A 13,042-nucleotide genomic window follows, 5' to 3' on the forward strand; every position below is an offset into this window, starting at 1 on the left:
TCTACTCAACTTACACTCACAGCTGAATGTCAATCAATCATCAATTAAATCATCTAAAAATTGATGTTAGCTATTAGAAATGGCTTCCTTTATTTTGTTTTTAGAAAGTTCTGTGATTTCCTTTCACTGAAGGCTAAGTGTGAATTTTCTTGGAGTGGAAACTGGTAGCATACAGACTATTGTGCTGTTGAAAATGAGGAAGCTACCCCTTCTGAATGGCTTGCCCTTATCTAACCCTTCTAGGTTTAGGCACAAAGGAATTTCACAGGTGCACTCTTGCTTAATCTGATTCAAACTCTGTTGACACCTGAGATTTTCACTACAGACCAGTTTTCTTGCACTCCATCTCCACAAAGAACCAGAGCTGCTAACACTCAGTACTGGTGCACTTTCTGATGATTTCTTTGTTCTCCAAAATTTCTGCAGAAGGGGTTTCTCTGGTCATGACCTCTGCAGGGCAGATCTTATTGCCCATAGCATGGAATACACTTGTAAGCTACACAGCTCTGAAGCACAAACTCATGCTCAGAGAGCCTCAAAGTTCACATGATGGCATTATCATACTTTCCAAAGCTGTTGGCAACTGCCAAATACTTTTCATTTATTATTGAAGTCTGAGAAAAACACAATTAGCACCTCATATTAAAAAGAAAGCAACATGCTGTTGACAGCAAGCCAGGAAGTTGATAAACACGACTTCCTCAAATTAAATTTTCCTGAAAACCTAGATGAGGATATAAATTCCAAACAGGCTGGTGTTAGCAGCTGTGCAGCAGGCACAATTAAATGCCATACCCTAACATTATCACATTTAGTATACAGCTTTTCAGAAGATTTTCAAATTACGTCAACCAAATAACGTTTTGGGTGAGGGGCCTCTGAGCAAGAGCTGTGTTGCTAAAATAAACTAAACACCACTCAGAACAGAAGCATGCAAGTTACTGGGAAACTCTCATAATTCTAATCAGTTGTTGTCCGCGTATACTGTTCAATTGCAAAACGTGGTACAATCTTCTTTTTGTAGCTACGTGGAAAGCCTTTCAAAATAAAGATTCCTTTAAGAGGCAGAGCATATTCAAAAAAGTGAACCCACATGTTTATTCAGTGTGGACTCCTCGCTTCCTGGAGCCTGCGGCAAGCTTTGAAGGCCAGCGGTGCATGGATCCCTCGCGCTTTCTCAGACCTGCTGAGTTAGGGTGGGGAGACCAAGAATGCCCATTCCTTGCTCCTGTTCTAAACCAGAGACAAATTTTAACCAGCCAGAGACCTTAATCCTGACACATGCCACTCTTAAAGCTGTTTCTAATGTACCACAACTTTTGCACATTCCACATTTTCTTCAGGGCTTATCCTGTGAAACAGTCTAGTCTTCTACCATCTGGTCTGTTTTTCTCCTTTGCTTGCATGGGATAGTGTTTTTTTTTGTTTGTTTTTACTGTGCATACCTCTTTCTCCTGCAAGAATTTAATAATTGTTTCTCTAATTATACTTAATCTTTGCTGTTCATAACCTTCTACATTCATCCTTTTCTCATTTTGCAACTGTACGTTACATTGCAGCAGCTTCTAGGTAATTCTTATGTATCCTATGATGAGAACACCCTTAATAAATATCTGAAGACGCACACATGTACGCTGAAATCTGAGAGAAACCAAAGGAACTGATTTCTAGAAGCATGCTAGAGGGCTGTTCTCTTTGGATTGGTACCAATACTACCCCCAGTTATACCACAGTATATACATTACAGTGGGTGCAGCTGCTTTCAGGCATGGCAATTCCCTGCCAAGCATGGCAGTGCCTTGCATTTCTACAGAAGTTGATGGGTGAAAAGATAAGAGAAGTATCAAGAACAAAATCCCATTACTGTTAAATTCAACAATTTTTGTGGGTACCTAGGTGTACCTGATAGCATGGTGCAGCTCAGCAGTGATTGCAAAGAATTGTCTGTTGGCAGTCTGTGCAAAGGGTGAAAAAGGATTTTTCATTTCATGCATCATTTGCAACTACCTTCAATAATTCAGCCAAGTAAGTCAATACACACCCTTGATGTAAAGTTAAGAAAAAGCCCTGAAGCAAACAGACAACAGCAAGTAATCCAGAAAGTGAAATAGTACAGTTAAATCCTTTTCCACTTGTCCCCCCCATTTTGGTGCACATTACCTAAGAGCATTTCTCACTACACTTTTTTGTATGAATTTTGTTACAGTCATGGAAGCTCCCTGAAATAAACACAGAGAACCCGTGCCCCCACATCTCATGCCATTCCAAGGGATTTTGTAGCACCCATATTTACTCAGACTATTCAGGGTTCAAACTGTACATTCCCCTGGGGCATATACCGAAGAGTAGTCCTGGAGTGCGTTTATGCCCAGCAGTAAGAAGCCATCATTTAGACACGTTTTGTTACCTTGACCGCTACTCCCCCTGAATGGCAACAGCAGTCAGAAGAAAGGTTAACAGGGTAGTGAACTAGATGCACCACACAGTGACACTATAGTCCATAATCTGAGGTAAAATTGACACCCTCAGGATGACCAGAGCTCCAGATTTGATATATATCCCCTTCCTCACATGACACATTCTGGCTATGAGGATGGGCATGCCATACAGCCATCCAAGAGCAAAGGGCTGAATCCATGAACCCAGGCCTACTTGACCTTCTTTCTTCACCTTTTGTGGATTTTTTTTGGATTTAGGAGCCAAATGGATTAAGTCCCTTGACCTCAACAGACCATGTGGCTCTGCTGGAACAACAAGTGATTCAGACCTGAAGAGGGAGAGCATCATCCTGTGAAGATGATGAGTAATGCTAGAAACCCCACACAGAGCCTGTAGAGAAGAGCAGTCTGTTTGGGGCACGCAAGGCAGAGGTCATCAGGCTGATCAAGTACAGCTTTTGACAGTGCCCTCCTCAAGAACCAGGTAGGGTTATTTTGGGTGCTGGACAACTGGAGCAGGACATTTGATCCCACGCTTCTAGATTATTGTGGCTGCATTTATGTGAGAAAATATATGTACAGAAGGAACAGTCTTTTCCTCTTGGACATGGTGCAGGGATGGGAACACTAGACAGCCTTGGAGCTGTACCACGCTGCTCTTCAACTGCAAATGGAATAGCCGCAAAAGACTCGTCTTTGGACAGAAGAGTAAGTTTTCTTACTCATCATAGCACTTCTTAATTAGAAATGGTGTTCATTCTCAACCCACTTTCCATACTTGTATTATAAAGCAAGTTCACAGCAGACTTGTGTGTAAAACAGAAAAGGCATCCACTGCTGGGGAAATAAAAGTGAAAGCCTTGATGAATCACTCTAAGCACAGGGCATGCTGGACTTGGAGACTGCTTCAGTAAAGGCTCTGTAAGAAAACTATGGGCAGCATTCTGGGGGTTAATTCCACCCTTCCCCCCCTTCAAAGTTTTCCCTTGAGAGAGGTTTTCTTTCCTGCTAAGAATTCCTTCAGCTCCTACTCTGTCCTCCTGCTTCAGCCGAGCACAGCAAACAATTCATTTCTTTCTGCCTAGTGGGATGCTGAGATGTGATCTCTGAATTGGGTATACATTTCAGCTGGTCCACATTCAAAGCAAAATTTATGACACATGCCAGCGCCTCCACTAGCTGAGTGGATACAGCCAGGGAAATGGAGAAAGCCTCAACTCACCGAGCTTCAGAAAACAAACTTCACTTAAATGATGTATTGTTGTTTTGCAGCAGAAAGGAACACCTGGCTTGTACAGTGGGGAAAAGGAACAAAATGCAACATTCATAAAAATGACTGAAATGGGACTGAAGAATATGGTTATTTTTGCTTCCACATGAGAGAATGTACCATAAAACAGTGTTTGCAATTATAATCTGGTGTATCCGTTGCTTTTGTTTGATGTGATTGCATTGATATGTCCACTAATTCACTTTTAATCTTCACTAACATCTCCTGTACTTTACAGAACAGACTTAGACTGTCTGATGCTTCCTATGTCACTTGGAAGAAGCATCAGGAAATTATTATTGCTTTTATTATGACACTAGATAATTACTTCTTCAGACATAAAAGTCATTTATATTGTATGAGTGAGATTTTGGCTTTGCTTATCCCATTGTACATCTTCAGTGCAGATGCACTGGATATATTCTGAAACGACAGTGAAATTGACTCTAGAAAAAAAAGACTTTGTAGATTCAGTGCAAAAAGGATTTGCAACCCTTGGAGTTTAGAATGCTGGATATGGAGCATACATTTAATTCAGCTAAAACAAGAGCTAACCCAAATTGTAACTGGGCAAAGACAGAGAGGCAAGGGAAGAGAGTGAATGGCTGGAGAGGACTCAAAGGTAATCCTTTATCTATTGAGCTACAACAGAATATAAAATGCAAAGCCTGGGCAACTGTGTACCTGCAGGATAGATAAGATCTATATTTCTGTATGCAAACAGAGAGGACATATATACACCAAGGGGTACATTTTTAGCAACAAGATATATAATGCCACAACATGCACTAATTTGATTTCTCCTAAATGCTACAGGAAAAAAGCAAACAGTGCAGCAGATTCAGCATGAAGATATAGATGCCATACTCATCAAAGCCAGATCAACCCTCTTCTATTAAGTAAACAAACACAGCTGACTGACTCTTATTTACATGTAGACTTCTGCACTCTGCACTGAGCAGTAAAAATTGAGTAATTTTAATGCTCGATGAGAGCATTAAGGGATCCTAGCACAAACACAAATGAGGCTCCCAGGAGTGCAAAGGTGCCTTATCGTCCATCACGAGCATGTAAATAAATGGTTCTGGCATATGAGCACCGGCATAGAGCTACTGCCAGGGAATGTTAACACAGTCAACATCTAATTGCAAATGAGCAGCTCCCCCTAATTGGCCCAGCTGTATTAATATAACCACAGTATACTCATCTACACTGGGAAAACATGATGCCCATTTTGGTCCACACTGTTCTTGGAGATCTCATTTGAGCCTTTGTTCTTGGGAAGCACAATCCGTTATGATGCATATCTTTTACAGAATAATTACTTACCAGTAACTGCTGGTCCCAGAAGAAATACACTCTGAACTGATTAGTACTCAACCACCCATCCCACTACAGAGCTAGGGAGTTGTGCAGTACCCTTTATAACTTCTCAATTAGCTTTTGACTCCAGAGTGTTTTCAGCTCCTGTCACAGAGGGGATTGAGCAGCAGAGTGCAGAGCGAGCAATGCGAGGGTACTGGTGAACCCTCTGAACCCACTGCTTCTGTGGGTCGGCAACAGGCAGTGGGACCCAGCACCACAGGTTTGGAAACTATAAACACTACTTTCAAAACACCATGGAAATGAAACAGTATGACAAATACAGGTCATTGCAGCTGCCTTTTTTGTTTTAAAGATTTAATACATGGGTTCCTCAATATTTTCATGCTTGGAGAAGGGTCCATTCACACTTGGAGAGAATTCGTTGACTGCAAGCATCACTTTCTCCTATTTGCATGCCATCAGATGAGATATCCACTAAACGAGTTGTTCCCAAGACTGCAGTGGGGAATCCCATTCCACACATTAGGCTGGCACTCAGCATGAATCAGAACACAGCCAAATTCCTGTTAGTCCAAGTCAGGTTTAAGGAATTGCACGTGAGCAACTAATACCAGTACAGAAACCACAACTGCTTCAAAATGATTTGCCAACCACAAAACAATGAAATACCCAAATATTTTATTCACAGGTAATTTCACCAATTTTACTACTTAATCTCCCTCTTAAAAAAAAGTCTGGTAAAGTCAGTATCAACAAACATATATGCGTTTTGAAAAGCGTTGGATAAGAAGTGATTGTCACAGAATATTGTCAACACAGTTATGGAAGCACCTTGCAATTTGTATTTCAATATGTGAAAGGAAGCACTCCTATGCAAACTGTGTACAAATAATAGTGATTTCTTGGTAAAACAAATTCCTTGGTAAAAACAAGACAATTTCAATAGACAGTTTGAATATAGGATGCTAGATGCACTGCTGTCATCAAACCAAAGATTAATTGTTTAACAAAGGGCTGGTGGTCAGACCAACAATTAGCTTGTTTCATCATCATAATTATAGTGAGCAATTGAAAAAACACAGCACAGGCAAAGAAAATTCCTGAATTGTTGATTCCAAAATAGTAGCCTATTTGTCTCTTTGAAACAGCAACGTAGTGTAGAATCAGGATTTTATCCTGAAAATGCTGTTTTCAAATGCAGTAACATACCCCCATTAATTTTGGGAGAGTAGAAAAGACAACTAATATTTCACCATTATTTCTATTTCCATCAGTTACAATAATTCATAAAGTCTCTCCCAGATATGAATAACTTTGTCTATTTAAATGTCATGTTTCCTTCCCATGGCATTGCATGGCATTCCTTTTCATGGATAACAAAGCATCTAAGACTGGGAAAACATTTCCTATAAAGCCACCTCAGGATGTTCTTTTATACCAACAGATTATCAGAGTAACTTTGAAAGCCATTTCCTGCCTTTTTTTTTGTCAGGTTACTTTTGCCAGTGATGTTATTTATTGATGAATTAGAAGCCTGTTTGCATCAGGAGACAACTATATCAAGTGAAGCTCACAGAACTGCAGTCTGGGCTCCAGGGAATGCTTCAGCCTTTGCTGACACATATGAGGTACTGGATCTGATTTGCATTGCTCTATTCCAACTCACAGCTGACTTGTATGAATTCTCTACCATTCTTCAGACAAAAACAATTTGTGAGAAAATTTGACCAAAACAGTACGTCAGTCTGGAAGAGTATGCAACAAACATTGACACCCAGAGCAAGCAAAAGAAATTACCACTTCAAATTGGCCAAAGAAATGCCTTCCTGCTCAGTAGACCCCAATCCTACCAGATTCTGGCTTGTCACAACCACTGTTGCATATAATTAAAAGAAAAACAAACAAGACAGACACCAAGAAAGACTGACCCTCCCTGCCCTGGCTCCTAAGGAAGCCTAACACCATGCTGCCTCCTTTGTGAAGCCACATCTGCAGCAGAGATGGACCATTCAGAGGTAGGGTCAGGCTGCAGGCCACCCCCATGGGAAGAGCTGTGGCAGCACCAGAGGGTGACAGTGCTCACAAGGGAGAAGACCCTGAGCCAGGGCTGTGCGCCATCCACTTCAGGATGACTCATGTCTCTGTGCCACTCAGTACAGAATTAATGCTACCAGTACACAACCCAAGGTCTTATTTTAACTGTAACTCACATTTGATTTTCTCTGAAACTTAGTGATCGTTTCCAGTAAAAAGCAAACTCCTGCACACAGTCTTCAGCAGCACAGCTAACCTCAAAGAAGCAGCTTCCAGCCACAGGGACAACTTTCAGGTTTCAAACTGCCACAGGGACAACTTTCAGGTTTCAAACTGCCACATCTGAAGAAGGGCAGGAGTTTGACTTCTGGCTTTTTCCAAGTGTGACAGTGGAATTAGAAAAACAAAGTCAGATTTAACACAGAGCAGGAGAACACTTGTTCCACTTCCACTACTAACTAAAAACCTAGCCCTGGAATAAGAGATCCTTTCATACCAAACATTAAAATCACAAGCGCTTATCACAGCCTTGGGATCGGCACATCCATTTTTTTTTGGTGGCAGTTATCCCCCCAGTCCTCTGCAGTGTTCTGTGCAGTTGAATTGCTCCTTGGATTACTAGCTGTTTCCCAAGAAAAATATTAAGAGTGCAATAATCAAGATAACTTGTTCTGCAAGCAATGACAACTCTTTTTCTGTATTTGTCATTCAGCTTCATAGCCAAATTAATTAGCATTTGTACAGCACTTTGAAAATATGAAATGCAATTGAAGTGCTAAGCATTATTATTAATATTAGCAGCAGCACCATTTTGCTCTGCTGAATGCATTTTCCAACAGACTTGCTATAGAAAAAATAGCCAAGGCAGCTGAATTGACATGCTATAAACTTGAAATGCACTTAGAGCTTCTTCACCATGTTTGATTACAGTAAGCCAAATGGCTGAAACATCTGCATAGCTGTGCACATTTTTTTTAGTCTATTAAAAACTGAACTTCATATAGCACAATTTGTTCTGAATCTGTCAGCAAGGTAGATAGATATTGCTTTGCAGAACAATTTTGGGATTGTTTATGAAAAGTGTTTTGAGATGCTAGAGCACTGTAGGTTACCTCTCATTTGTACGTACCCAAATAAGCCATCAAGAGAAAGACTTTCACAGGCTCTTGTAATTCTCTCTCTCATTTAGCACAAAAATACTGATAGTTAAAAGGCACAAACAGTTCTAAATAGGTAGCTGATCCCTGTTGCCCTCAATTTAAAATATAGCTGTAGCTTGTAAAGGCAAGAGCTCATAGGAAGAATCTTTCTGATTTCCATTTTGGTAGCTGCTGTTTTTGGCAGTGGCATGACAATATCTGGCCTTAACCTTCTGAATCAGTTTTATTTCAAAATCAATGACTTCTATCCCGTGCTTCCCACTTGATACTAACATGCATGCTAACACAATGTATGCATTAGTAGAGACATTCAGCACTTGTTAGAAGCACCTAGCTGTACTTGGCAACAATAAATGACTTTGTGGTCTCCTTTGGTAGGCATCTTTGTCTCCACATTGGAGTCCATACGTGCTTGGATTTGACAGCAGAAAGCAGAATCCACGGCCTTGCAATAGATGAACCTCGCAAAACCCTATGCATGCTGATGCAACAGGAGGCAAGAGCAAGGGTCTGTACTGATGCTGTTTTGGACAATTAAGGCATGACCATAACTACACCTTTTCACACTGCTGCAAGAATTTCTTGGGTATTAGACACCATGAGGTAGGAGTCATCTACCAAAAACAAAGTTCAAGTTTACACTTCTCAGTTCCCTCCTAACACTAACTGTTGTTGCCATGCTGGTAGGAGAGGTGAGTTTCAAAAGTAGTAATAAATGGTGTTTGGCTTATTATTAAGAAAAGGGGGAACCAAGGCAGGAAGAAATTAAAAATCCCAACTCCACTGAAGTAAAGGGTGCTGACGTTGCACCCCAGGCTGTAGGAGCTGCCTGATGTAACTCACAGCCAGGTATGCACCCCAGCACCAGCAGGAGATAGGGCAAAGAAAAGCCAGAAACATTTGTCACAAGTCAATTAATGGGAATCAGTCCAGGAACCCAGAAACTTGACAATTATTTTTCTGCAAGTCTTAAACAGCTGATAGATCATTACAGACAGGCCATGTCCCAGTATCAGAAATAGCAAAAGAGAGCAACCTTGAACTCTGAGGAGCTGACAATTTTGATTAAAAACATGGTATTCAAAAATATTGTGGTTCTACCTCTCATAAGTGCTTCACCCTCCCCTTCCAAATCCCTTAACAACAAGATAACACGTCCCTTCAAGATGCATAAAAGTAGAAAAGAAAGATCTTTCTAATTTCAAAGCTTTGTGCAGCCAGTGCTAAACCACTGATGAAGATCTGCCTGCTGGCTTTCTGAATTCTGGTAATATTTCCAGAGCCAGAAGACCTATTAGGGAGGCTGATTCACAAAGCAAAGCCAGCTCCTTTATTCATCTCATGCACAGGGTTCAAAGGAAATGCCCTGTGAAAGTATAACCTAAGTACTAATAATACAAACTTCCTGAAAGTGACAAAGAATACCCAAGAAACAAAAAGCTTCCTGAAAAATCACGTAATATTCAAACCCCAAGAAGCTGTTCTTTGAATACAAGATTGGCATAATATATTTCAAATCTTCAGTCAGACAAAAATGTTTCTTTGTATATGAAAGGTCTTTGCAATTTTTGCTATCATCACTGTAAGTCTTAGATGCATTGACTTTGATTTAGTAAATAAAAGAATCTTAAGCGTTTTCTACAGGATGCTCTTAAGGAGTTATTGTTCCTTCCTCTATACCAGTTGCAGAGAGAACAGACATCCATGACAAGTTTTTTTTTTTAAATGTAGTTTCTTATGCTGACTGACTCAGTCTTTCTGGGGAGAAAGGTGGACAGAAGAGAAAGGAACGTTAAAAAAGAATTAAGACAGTATACATAATGGGAGATCACAAATCAAAACAAATTAAAAAGTTTACAAAACAAAGTATATGCTACTTCCACATTCAGCCATGAGGAATTCAACACAATTTTAAAGGCAGTGTTTTGAAACAGGTGGAGAAAGCAAGTTTTGTAGACTTTTTGTAGACTTGGAGTTTCTCAAGGAGACAATACTTTTAAGATTGCTGACATGTTTAGTTGTCTCAGTTTTCTGAGAAATTATTCCCCAAGGACACCAAGATCTTTTGTTCCTTGGAGCAGCAGCATGACCAGTCATGTATGCTCATTAAATTGGGTGATGCTCTTCTCTACACCCTGTGACTTGTCACTGCTCCTCAGCTAGGTAGCAAACAGTGTTTGTGCAAGAGAACACAGAGGAGGTGTGAAATTCAGGTGTAGGATGGTAAGCCCATGGACACCACACTTTCATTTTGCCCATTTTTTGTGTCTATTACCTGAGGGCTCTGGTATCTAGTACAACAGAAAGGCTAGTGTACAGTACTTTATGGTCAACCACATACAGTATTTATTACACTTGTTTAATGTTTTTTTCTTTCCTTGATATGATATCTTGAAGCCTAAGCAGAGTTCAAGAAGCTCATTTAATTTTAATGTATTTTATCCCTCTAACCAGAACAATTTTTTCAATTACCTTTAGTGGAAATCTAATCTAGCAAGCAAGTACAGCAACAAAATATGTCATTACAAATGATTTTTATGATTTTGTTGTTGCTCTGATTTATTATGGTGTCAAGCTTTTTCTAATTTTGTTTCTTGATTGCCCTTTTAGGAAAAAAGTCTTTGAATTCGCAACAATTGCCAGCACCATGTATGTAAATATTAGGATGTAAAGAGGTAGTTTCAATAGCCACTTAAACAGGATAAAATACCTGCTTAGATACTTAGAATAATGAACTCAGGTCTGTGTACCAATGGTTTACAAAAATAATTTGATGCTCTGCAGAACTATTGCAATGTATATAGCTCATAGCTGAAATTTAAAGTGAGAAATACTTTCTGGCAAGGTCATAAAAGGAACCAATGTTGGAAATTTAGTTTTTGATCACAGAACTATACAATCACCAGGCAATAAACAATAAGCTGATAGCAACCATTTTTTCTTTTTGTTAGGAGATACAGGTGTCACTACATTTGCAAGCGTTCCAAGCCCCACAGAACCCAAGCAGCCACTGGTGCTTTGCTCCCTTGATTACTCCTTCCATACGTTTATGAAGACAGAAGGTCTCACGTGCACCTCCAGCACATTTCCAATGGCTTCATGACGCTCCACACACCACCCAGGGTGCACCAAACATTTTTGGGCTCATTTTTCAGGCCCAGGGTGGACAGGTTAGCCAGGCTGACTCTTGCCTCCTACCACCCAACTCGAAGCCTCTCTTGTCAGGCCAAACAAATATCACATTAAAAGAAAGACTGTAATGAATATGCCAACCAGACAGTATTTACCTAAAGGGACAGCTCTGATCACAGCTCAGCAGATGAGTAGTGATGATTCTGCCTCTTACCTTTCCTTTTTAGTTGCTCTGTTTACTGTGTAGGTGTACATGCAGCTTTGAGGGTTTTCTCTGGCTTTCATTTCTGTTGTTGTACCTGGACACAATTGCAATAAAAATAATGTATTGACTTCCATTTCAGATCCAGAAGAAATACAGAATGCAAAAAAAAAGAATAAAAAGAGATATTACTTGTTCTTGAGATACGATTTTTTGTTCAGAAATAGATGATGAATAGACGATATTTCTTTGGTTGATAGTGAACGTTTGCAAGCTTCACCCCACAGGAAAAGTTACTCTACATACAGCATACAGAATGCAAGTGGAAAGGGTGAAGGGAGCAGTTACAAAGGTAACCTGACTGTAATAAGCGAAGTTGTGACATAAAAGGGCTGCTAAACTGATGAGACAATGCTGAGGCAGCGGGCCTCAGAACTAGGCCTCGGCCTAGAACCAGGGGCACCCCGATGCATGGCCCAACCCCTCACACCAGGAGCACTCCAAAGATTTAAAAAAAACACAAGAAACTGAGGAAAAAACTTATCGCAAAACAAACCTGTGTCCTTATTTACCACAGAAACCTCTGCACTTGCAGCTGTGAACCTGTATGCCCACAGGCTGTGCACCTGCTCGCATTTTGGGGAAGGCTGAGGTGAACTGCCCAAGCCCAACGCTCCCTCCCTCAGAGGCCAACACCAGGAGCAGGCCCAGCCGAAGCACAGAACATGCTGGAAAAGGCCCTTCTGGGGTCCCTCTGCTCAAGGCCTTCTGTACTTTGATATTACACCCAGCTTTTACATTCCTCCAGCTTTATCCTGCTGTGGGCAACAGTTTTTCCCTCAGCTTTTCTAGTATTCAGTCCCCCGTTCACTCCAGTTAACTATTCAAGCATTATAAAACAAAAATAATCCTCCAAAGTTATTATGAGTTAGTTTGTGTGATGGCAAAAGCCAAAGAAGATGAACACTGCTGATTGCTAAAATGAATGTAGAACACTTGGAGTGAATTGCCAGTAAAGAACAACTCAATTCAATTAAACAAAATATGGTAATCATGTTTTGGTGACTTTATCGAAGTCTTTGTATCAAATGGAAGATCTTTGCTTTAAAAGATTGAGGAAAACTTAATAAAGATATTCAAGCTCCAGCTGATCTTAAGAAATTCCTTTGATTTTATCAGGTTAAAAAAATCAAAGATGAAGTCCTATTTCAGAGGAGACTTTGTGGGTTTATTTTTCAAATTCAAATAATGCTTATCAAAATGTTACTTTAAGCAGTTGTCACAAATTGTCTCCTTTCTTCCTCCAGCCTCCAGAGGCAGTTTCTAACCATCCAAGTTCAGTAAATAAGTTGTATAAACAGTGCCAGTTTCCTGATGAATATAAATATTTTACATTCAAATATCTTCTTTTATTAGTACCCAAGCATATCAAGGTCATTGTATTCTTTATTTGCACATGAAGCATTTGTCACATGGGAGG

General features: G+C 40.1%; 1 long non-coding RNA gene across 1 annotated transcript; it reads right to left on the reverse strand.

Annotated features, from left to right (window-relative positions):
• Positions 1-4,017: 4,017 nt before the first annotated feature.
• Positions 4,018-12,261, reverse strand: LOC121072507. Its single transcript, XR_005821275.1, has 3 exons — positions 12,119-12,261; positions 11,516-11,659; positions 4,018-5,597 (listed from the first exon to the last, which is right to left on the reverse strand). It is a non-coding gene; the product is annotated as an uncharacterized LOC121072507 (long non-coding RNA).
• Positions 12,262-13,042: the final 781 nt, after the last annotated feature.

The sequence above is a fragment of the Cygnus olor genome, chromosome 6 (genome assembly GCF_009769625.2).
Source record: "Cygnus olor isolate bCygOlo1 chromosome 6, bCygOlo1.pri.v2, whole genome shotgun sequence".
Lineage (NCBI taxonomy): Eukaryota > Metazoa > Chordata > Aves > Anseriformes > Anatidae > Cygnus > Cygnus olor.